This window comes from Panthera leo, chromosome A3, assembly GCF_018350215.1.
Source record: "Panthera leo isolate Ple1 chromosome A3, P.leo_Ple1_pat1.1, whole genome shotgun sequence".
Lineage (NCBI taxonomy): Eukaryota > Metazoa > Chordata > Mammalia > Carnivora > Felidae > Panthera > Panthera leo.
The window spans coordinates 138,659,847-138,669,567 of NC_056681.1; the positions used below are offsets into that span (position 1 = coordinate 138,659,847).

Here is a 9,721-nt window from a genome sequence, read left to right on the forward strand (position 1 = left end):
CAGGCCTCCTCCCAGACGGCCGTGGAGCGTGGGTGACAGCCGGCCGTGGCCGTGGACTCCAAAGGGGCCCCGTTTTCAGGCAGGCTGCCTCCCACCCGGGACCGTCCTCCATGAGTGCCATCGTGCAGCCCCGTCCACCCATCACCTGAGGAAGGGAGTGAACCCTCATGAACAGGAGCTACATCTGGTTTGTGGACACGGCACATTGCAATTGTTAAAACCAAGGCCAATCAGCACCCATCATATTTGATTTAGGATCAAGCACTTATTTTGCAAGTCCTTGAAATACGTTCAAGAGCCAACCCTGCATGTGTCGTGGGAGATGTTTGCCGTGCAGGGAGACCTTCAGTTTGTTCTAAAGTGATTGCAACACGACAGACGAACCCCCGACATGGATTTCAGAAGCCTGAGCATAAAGATGCCAACCTTGGAGCTCACTTGACCTGATTACATATGGCCCCTAACCCTTCACCAGTGGTGAGATTTTCCAAAGACAGTAGAAGGGAGGGGTAGCGGTGCAAGTCAGAGCTTTTCAGTTTTCCTTGACATTGTAAAGCCTCTCTTCAGAATGAAGGAAAGGAAAGAAAAATCCAGGATGCCCAGCAGTCTAACACCCGCAAACAGGATTGTCCCGGTAATGCAGCAGACCTGAGCAGAGAGAGAGCAGACAGCCCTCAGCACGAGGGAGGCTGGGGGACCCCGGCTGTAGGCGCTACAGGGAATTGCTCACAGAGCCCCAGGTGCTCAGGACGGTGGGGGCCACAGGGGTGACAAAAGGCACTCCACCAACCAGGGGGGCGTTGGAGCTGGTGAAGTCAAGGATAGTTTGTCCTACAAAGCACTGTTTGCCTTCTTTTAAAGCATGATACACTGATTTTGTTTGGAGAACGTCGTGACCTGCATGAGGGAAACAGGAGCTCGTAGAACAAGCCAGCATCAGAGCCGGGGGCAGGAACAGACATACATATTCATGGGTGTTTGCTGAATAAAAGTATCAAGAGGCTGAGGGAAAACCACAGGCCTATGACGAATAATGAAAGGTTCCGTGTAAGCGAAAGGTCAGAGAAACTACCCAAGCCCTTTGTCTGAGATTCCACCGGCAGAAGTAATTGAGGACACACGTCCCGTGAGCCTGGCCCGGTGCCAGGCGGGGGCTGGGCTCAGGGAGACAGGTCTGCCTCAAGAAGCCCACCATGATTACTCCACGGCTGAGCGTGTGCCACATCTTGTGTTTTACGAATCATGAAACGACACGTGAACGCCAAGGCGAGGGGCAGAGCGAGACAAGCAGGTGAAACGGAGAAGAGTGACCCAGGGTTTGGGCTTCTTTCTGGGGTCAGATCTGCTTGGCGTATTTCTCAACCACACGCTTTCCCCTTTCAGCCATTTCCTTCAATAACCACTGTGTACAAGTATAAAACATGTATTATTGAAAATAATGCTTAGGATGAGACAACCCTACAATTTAATTTCCAGTCTGGATCTATATCCCTTGCTATGTAGATTGGCTTAAAATCCCAATCACCTGACTGAGCGCTCTGTTGCCTCAATAGGAAAGATCTTTCACGGTCTGCTCTTCGTATGTCTGAGCGCGTGTGTCACCGCCGGAGCTCTGTGCCTTCCGAGACAGGCTCCCGCGACGCCTGCCCCCAGCACTTCCGTGTCTCTCCAATATCTCGTCACTAAGACAGAGAAGCCTTCCAAACACAGGACCCTAAGAAATGAGATCGTGGTGACCTCTTCCTTCATTTTGCTTAGAAACCCGGATGAGGGCCAGATAGAAACCGTAACAATTACATGTGCAGTTTCTATGTGAAGAATACTAGATGGGGGCTTAGAACCCCCATCTTCTCTTCTCTCTGGGACAAGCCCACCTGGGCAGGGGCAGGGAAAAAAGAAAAGAAATGAAAAAGAGAGGGAAATCATGAGTCAGGAAACCAAGTGTGGGAGGAGAAGGCTGGCGGGAATGAGGCAGGTTGTTCACGGGGGAGAGTCAGAGGGAGGCGTAGACGGGCCAATTCAAATCCCTGGGCTGGATGCCGAGCCCCTTCAATGCCTTGCTAGTTGGGCTCCAGTGGGAACATTAAACAGTAGGACTTTGTGAATCAAATTCAATTCCACTAACGTTACTGAGTGCTCGTTATGCTCCGAGCACAGAGTGAGGCGCTCGGGGTACTATTATGAATAAGATTTATTCTGTTTGGGACTTTGAGAAATGTATAGGGCTAAAAATATGAACATAAATAACCATAATAAAAGGTAGACCGCACCGAGCGGTCTGTGAGAAGCGTGCACCGTGTTCGTTACGTGAATCCACAGCCAAAGGGGGACCATCGTGAGTCTGAGGACAGGATCAACACAGACGTGGTGAGGCACGTAGCAGAGTATATTTGGGGTAGGTCTCAAGGATGAGTAGAAGTTCAAGAGCTAGAGAAGCACGGGGCGGGGGGTGGGGGGCATTTCAAGTCCCCGGAAAAGCATGAACACACACAAGGAAGACAGAAAATTCAGTGCCACGCAGAGAGCAGAGCGCTCGGAGGCTGAACCTGGCAACAGAATGGCGGGTGGAGTTGCGGGAAGGATGGGAGCACTGAGAGTGGCCGTAGCTCAAAACTGTGGCCCCGGGGAAGTGGGACAGAGAAATGAGGCCACCGAGAAAAGAGGCACTGCCCAGTTTGGGCCGTGGTGGGACAAGGGTACCAGCTCGGTCAAGAAGCCTGGCTGTGAAGGTCACCGTGCTCACACCGCACCAGAAGGGCTTCTCGAGAAACACGCGTATCTGACCGATGGCAGCCAGTATCTGCTCATCGAGTACTTATGCTGCCTTAAGATGTAGATTATCATTTCACTAATTATCTTCTTTCACGGTTAGATCTTGTGTTCACTGTGTGTTGCTGTGAACCCAGTTACACCAGTATTTAGTGACTTAAGAAACACACCCATAGACTATCTCGCCGTGTCTGTGGGTCAGGAGTCCAGGCACCGCTCTGGTGAATCCTCTGGTTCAGGGTCTCTCAAGGAAGCTGTCACCACAAGGTCCACTGGAACATGTCCAGCTCCCAGCTCACTCAGGAGATGCTGGCAGAGTCCAGTCCCCACACGCTGTTGGACGGAGGCCTCCACTCCTCACCAGCTGCTGGCTGAAGGCCAGCCTCCGCTCCTTGCCGAGCAGCCCCCGCTGCGAGCATGTGAGGACAGCCGGGGCCATCGCTAGTGAGGCAGAACTCACAGTGTGGCCTCACCCGGAAAGGGACATCCCAACACCTTTTGCCATATTCCGTTCCTTATAAGCAAGCCATCAGGTCAGGCGACACCAAGAGTAAGGCGTTCCACATGTGCAAACACCTGGAGGTGGGGGTCGTCGGGAGCCGTGATGAGTGTCTACCAGTTTGAGGGCAGAAACTGAATTTTCTGTTATTACCCCTCTGAGTCTCTAACAAAATGCCCTGCGTGTCATGTAGTAGGTAGCTGATACGTTAGCTTCTTTCTTAATTGACAGCTGTCTCCCCAGTTTCCCACACCCCTGGCACCAATGCTGACTTTTTCCTTTTCTCATCAATCCTATCTTGTCTGAAGTACCCAAATGTCCACCCCCTTTTTCTTACTGCTGAATTCTGCAAAACTGCAGGATTCCACCTTCTGGTTAAACCAATTTTCCATAAAGAGTGACTACCTTACGAGAAACGGGTTGGCAGTTGTGGGTGATGAGTAGAATTATAGCCAGTTCGATGCAGCAAATCCAGCAACTTCAGTCTGTCACAACAAGGCCCTCGCCTAGGCTGCCTGTGTCTGTCCCACCCAGAAAAAGGTGATGACAGAGGTGACGGATCACTAAGACGGCCGCCATTCCCTCCCGCGTCCAGGGAGCCCCCCTGCCAAGCATATTGCATATCAGCGAATCTAACCGGTTGGCAACACTCATCAATCAACTGATTGCTACTCAGGGCAAAGCTAAGTGAGGATCTGCACCCATGAGCACCACAGCCTTAAAGGTTTGAGAGAAGCGTCGGCAGTTGGGTAAGGTGGATATTTCTTCAAAGCAGAAGTGTTCCAGCTGGCTTAGAGTGTGCTGTGTGAAAATGCGAACCTCAACAGCCACCACGGGGTCACTCAGGAGCAAGCCGTCAGCTCACATGGGCCGCCAGGGACACTGGATCCTCATGACGACTTTCCGGGGTCCATTGGAGACACCCCAGTCTCTGACACAGCTCAGAACTGGATCTCGATCCGTGCCGCATCTTGATCAGGAGGAGTGTGGTGGCCTTACAAGGTGCCAGGTCCCCTGATGCCCTTCTGCCCCAGGCAGGGCTGGGGTCCTCGGCAAAGAGATCGCATCGGGCGGTGGGCTGTGGAATTCGTGCTGTGCAGCATGTCTGAAAGCCGCCTATTTGATTCCCAACCATGGAACGATCTTCCCTTACCATCCGGGGAGTCCTCGCGAGGCTGCCTTCCTTCCTGAAAGGTTGAGAAAAGCCCGAGCCCCATGTGAATTTGGGCTATGTGAAGCATTATGACCAAATTGCGGTGCAGTTATTTCTGGAACTATAGCCCCTCACAAACCCAAGCATTGATTTTTAAGTTTCAACAAAGCATTTTCACATGATAATTCTATTACTATAAATGTTATCATGTTATATGCCACATTTGGGGGGGGGAGTTGTTCTTTCACTGTGAGTAATTCCAAAATAAATTCTGAGCTGTTCCTAAAAAGAAACAAGCATCCTTTAACGGCAGGAGAGCACAGTCAGAATTTCGGAGGTGGGGTCCTGCTGTAAGGACCAGAACAAGAAATGTGAAGACAGAGCTAATTATCCACAGCATCATTTGCTGATGTAAACTTGAAACAATGAGAATGGTTTTTACATGACTCTTTAAAAGATTAACAAACGAATGTGACTTAACCCTTGCTTTGTTGAAATTCCCCATTGGGTTGGATGGTGCTTGGTTCAGCCTGGTGCTGGCACTTCCTCTGGGAGCAGAGCCAACTGAGGCAAGTCCTCGGGTCTACGTTTTTCTGCTGGTTAAACAGTCCCAGGTGCTACTGAGCATTCTGCGGGATGCTCCATTACACTACACATGCATGAGTGTGTGTGTGTGTGTGTGTGTGTGTGTGTGTGTGTGTGTGATATGATATTGGTGGTATTAGATCCTCACAACGTGCAAGTAATGGGTGTTATCATCCCTTTTGATCATCACCCCCATTTTACATTTGAGGAAATTGAGGTATGAAGAAGCTGAGAAACATATCCAAGCGTCTGGGACTAGACTTTCGATTTCCTGAGTCTTTGCCAGAGATCTTTCAAACGAAGCCAGCAGGGCTCAACACAGGTCTATAAGCCATCGAATGCCCGGTGAACAAATGGGTCGATGTACAACCCAATGGCCAGCAGGAAGCAATGGAACCATACCTGTTCATTTAGTTCCAAACATGTAAGAGGCACTTGGTGCCATGGCACTACCATGTTGAATCCACTCGTAGTGATGTCACTGCCATCGAGGAAGCAGTCTGGTTAGGCCACCGTAGAGCAGGCGGAGATTTGTCTGAAGGGCAGGTAGCGGAGTGGAAAGGAGTCAAGAACTGTTCCCTGGCATTTTAATGACCACTAGTGAGTTCTGGAGACAAAAACTGAAGATGCCCCTGGCAGGACAAAAGAATCTGCTTTATCCCTTGCTCTTTCTACAGTGGAAACCCATATTTTTATGCTTTTACCGGGAATCACTGAGCATAAAAGTCCCCCAGTAAGAACAGGAATCTGATGATGTCAGTGTATCCCCAGAGTTGGGCAACTCTCACCAACATCTAACGTTACAACCATTCAGGACTCCAGGAACAGGCCCCATGTCCATCACCTGTCATTACCCAACCTCCTCCCCACTCTTGGAATCACTAACCCACTTTCTGTCTCTGTGGTCTTGCCGATCGTGGACGATCCCCATACATGGAATCAAACAATACGAGTTTCTGTGAGTTGCAGCTTTTTTGACTTAGCATTGTTGCCACGGTTCATCCATGGCCTGACATGCATGAGAACTTCACTCTTTTTTAAGGATGAGTAGGATTCCATTGTGTGCATATGCCACAATTCATCTATGCCCTCATCAGTTAATGGAAATTTAAGTTTTTCCCACATTTCAGCTGTTATGAAAAATGCTTCTGTAAACATATACGCAAGCTTTTGTGTGGATATGTTTTCATTTCTCTTAGGTAGAAGTGAAATTGCGGTGTCATATGTTAGTCCTGTGTTTGGCACTTTTAAAAACTGCCGATATCTTAACCAAAGTCGCTACAATATTTTCATTCTGGCCTGCAATGGGTGAGAGTTCTGATTTCTCCAATCCTTGCCATCATTTGCTGGTTTCCCTTTTCCCCCTTTACAAGAGCCATCCCAAGGGATGTGAAGTGCTATCGCAGGGTGGTTTTGACGTATTTCTCTGACAACCAATGATTTCCAGCCTCTTCTCATGCAATTATTGTCCATTTGTCTATCTTATTTGGAGAAATGTCCATTCAAATCCTTTGCTTTTTATTTTTTTATTTATCTTTTTATTTTTGCATCAAATAATTATTTTCATATCCTGGCTACAGGTCCTTGCCAGTGGATGATTTGCAAATATTTTTCCATTTGGTGTGTTGCTTTTTCATTTTCTTGATGGTGTCCTCCATCCCAGAAAAGTGTTTAATTTTGGTAAGGTTCAAGGGACACGTTTGGTTTTTGCTTGTGTTTTGGTGTTAAAGTTAAGCTACCATTGCCAAAGCCAAGGCCACAGAGATTTCCTCTAGAAGTTTCATAGTTTTAGATCTTACATTTAGGTCTACCATCCGTGTTGAGTTCATTTTTGTATACGGTGTGAGGTGAGGGTCCGGCTTCACTCTTTTGCATGTGGATGTCCTGTCCAGCACCGTTTGATGAAAAGACTGTCCTGCTCCCATCAAAGAGTTCTGGCACTACTGGCAAAAGTCAATTAGCCATAAATACTGGAATCTGGGTTCTCACTTGTACTCCATCGATCGACATCTCTACCCTTAAACCAGTACGACAGCGGCTTGGTTACTGCTTTAGCGCTTTCGTAGGTTTTGAGATCAGGGAGCTTGATTCTTCCATTTCTGTTCATTCCACCCAAGACTGCTTTGCTTATTCTGTATCCTTGCATTTCCACATGAATTTTAGGATCAACTTAACGATATCAGGGAAAACACGCACACGCACACACACACACACATACACACACACACACACACACTAACAAGTGAAAAAAAAACAACTACTGGCTTTTGATAGAGTCTGCACTGACTCTGTAGATAAATCTGATACATGAATACGGGACATCTTTCCATTTACTTAGATCTTATATTTCTTGAAACAATATTGGGTAGTTTTTAGTGTACCTTTTTAATACTCCTTTTGTTAAATTCTATACACTTTGTATACCCTGTGTGGTATGGCCTCTGAGTTTTTTGTTATCTTTTCTAATCCTTGGGGTTTATTTGTTTGATTGTTTTTTCCTTTGCTTGTTTTTATACCTGGCTTCCTAGGTGCTACACCAGGTCAGTATAGCAATCAGCCACAGATGGCTCAGATTTTCCTAAGGGCATTTTGTGAACATCTTCCACCCTTGGTGAGGGGGAATCGATGCATGGAGACATGCCTTCACACTTCAGGCTTCTTTATAAGACATCCTTACCCCTCACTCTCTGCTGGTATAGGGCCTCAGGGTACTCCACGGTGAGTGACCAGTGCCTTTCCTCTCCTACCCCTTTCCTAGACACGCATGTGACCGTGTGCACGCAAGCAGCCTTTTAGACTCGCACGATCTGACACCACTTTCCAAATTCACTAGTGTTGTCTAGTTCTTGGGGTTTTTCTAGGATTTCCTTTTCAACCCCAAGTAAGACTTCCATCTGCCACCATCTGAAGTCACCACCTTAAGCAGCTGGGGTGCCAGCACTGGCTATGTTTTGGTACAACCCTGAAGGTAGACCTCTCTCCCTACTGTGCTCTAAGAGTGGAGATTTCCTAGGGGTGCCTGGGTGGCTCAGTCAGTTGAGCATCCGACTTCAGCTCAGGTCACGATCTCGCAGTTTGTGAGTTCAAGCCCCACATCGGGCTCTGTGCTGACAGCTCAGAGCCTGGAGCCTGTTTTGGATTCTGTGTCTCCCTCTCTCTCTGCCCCTCCCCTGCTCATGCTCTGTCTCTCTGTCTCAAAAATAAATAAAACATTAAAAAAAAAAGTGGAGGCTTCCTAGACAGAATACTGTGAGCTGAGAATGGTGTTTTTCATGGAGTTCCAAAACCCATCAAATCTGTGTCATAGTTGCCAGCATATGGCTGCCACCCCACGGAGCCATGAGGACGAGTGGCAAGAACAGCCTCAAGTCAAAGCGCCCTGGACGTTCACTATCTGATGGAAATTTAGTGGTTCCTCTTGGTTGGACGATTTTCAGTTTATGCCATGGCTTTGGTTGATTGTGGTTCTGAAATGGCAGGTTGTATTGTTTTGCCGTAATTTTTTAGTTCTCTGGCTTTCATTATTTTTAACAATGGAATTTGTAGTGTATTTCCAGCCACCTTTGAATCGTACGTGACTGAGTGATGTGGTGAGTACGCACAGAAAAGCCCAGTTCCTTCATTCTCCTGCCTGTAGCTCTCGTGGCTGAACTTTGCAGTCAGTACCCGGGCTCACACATGGCCCCACACTTCACCCTTCACCCTTCACTCCCCTGCCAGACCGCACACTCCTCCACAACCTGGTCCTCCTACAGCCTCCAGTAGAGATTCCCGACCTGAGTGTCATGGCCCCAGGTGATTGTGAGCTCACTGAACCACGTGTGCACACTGAGCATGTTGCACACGAATGCTGGGTCCTCACACAGGAGACCCTGCAGGGTCATCAAATTCTCTGACCCATAAAAGGCTATAATCCTCTGATAGAGCTTCTATCTTAGAAAAAAATTTTTTTTTCCTTTCTTTACATCTCCTCTGTCCCAAGTGGTCAACAACTTTATCATCTTAAAAATGGGCTCTTACTCCTGGTCTCTGTTTCTTCTGTTTCTTCCTGTGCACAGAGACAGACTCCTGTCCCAAATACTCCCTCCACACGATAGTGTTTAAGAGCATGGGGTCCAGGGCCTATGTGGCCGGGCTTGAAACCCAGTTCTGCCACTTACCACCCTTTGTAAGCTCACAATGACTGAGGTTACTCACCTGTAGGGATGGGGTAGAAACCATGGCTACCTCAGTGGTGTTGTTGTAAAGATGAAAGACTGTGTCTGTCACACGATAAACTCTCAGTGTTACTTCTTATTATGACATCATCCCAGCACTCAGGTGCCCCACACAGCCTCTGCGTGAGATCAGACCTCATCAGAATGACTTTCAGGGCTCTCCCTTAACTGAGTGTATCTTTCCCATCAAAAAGATCTCTGTTGGGGTGCCCAGGTGGCTCCATCAGTTAAGCTTCTGACTTCGGCTCAGGACGTGATCTCACGGTTCATGGGTTCGAGCTCTGTGTCAGGCTCTGTGCTGACAGCTCGGAGCCTGGAGTCTGCTTTGGATTCTGTGTCTCCCTCTCTCTCTGCCCCTCCCCCACTTGTGTGTGCGCACTCTCTCTCTCTCTCTCAAAAATAAAGAAACGTTAAAAACAGAGAGATCTTTGTTATTTCTCTGGAATCCAACTCACTTGTTTAATCTCCTGGTGTCTCCACCTCCATTTAATGTGTTCC

General features: G+C 48.2%; 1 long non-coding RNA gene across 1 annotated transcript; it reads right to left on the reverse strand.

Annotated features, from left to right (window-relative positions):
• Positions 1-3,846: 3,846 nt before the first annotated feature.
• Positions 3,847-9,273, reverse strand: LOC122215189. Its single transcript, XR_006200302.1, has 3 exons — positions 9,204-9,273; positions 5,409-5,638; positions 3,847-4,455 (listed from the first exon to the last, which is right to left on the reverse strand). It is a non-coding gene; the product is annotated as an uncharacterized LOC122215189 (long non-coding RNA).
• Positions 9,274-9,721: the final 448 nt, after the last annotated feature.